This window comes from Tupaia chinensis, unplaced genomic scaffold (assembly GCF_000334495.1).
Source record: "Tupaia chinensis unplaced genomic scaffold, TupChi_1.0 Scaffold000047_1, whole genome shotgun sequence".
NCBI lineage: Eukaryota > Metazoa > Chordata > Mammalia > Scandentia > Tupaiidae > Tupaia > Tupaia belangeri.
The window spans coordinates 1576325-1576795 of NW_006159505.1; positions in this window are offsets into that span (position 1 = coordinate 1576325).

Below are 471 nucleotides of genomic sequence, written 5' to 3' on the forward strand. Positions count from 1 at the left end.
CTCCACCGAGGGGATGGATCCTTCCGCGGGATTTGTCGGGGGACGGGCCCAGAACAGACTGCGGAGTTCAGATCTCGGGGCAGATGGATTTCACCGGAGTTGGGGGTCTGTCCGCTTTTATGATGGGAAGCAAGATGGGGGAGATTCATCCTGGATCCTTCGTGGGTTTTGGGAACTCGATCCTGCACTTAAGGTTTCCGAGTGGAAAGGATTTGGAGTAGAATTCGATCTTTTGGGATATTAGGGGGTCAAATCATTGCAAGTGAGGGCTGAGATTTCGCAGGAGGGCCGGGACCCCGAAGTGTCTGGGCGCAAGGTTGGGGACGTGGTTGGGGTTTGCAGGCTGGATCTCTCGGGGTGGAGGTGTGGGGGCAGGATTATCATGGAGTTGGGGAGGTCCTGGGTCCTGCGGGAATATGAGGGCATTATCCCGACGGGAAGAGGTTGGGGGCAGGGGCGGTCTGGGCCGTG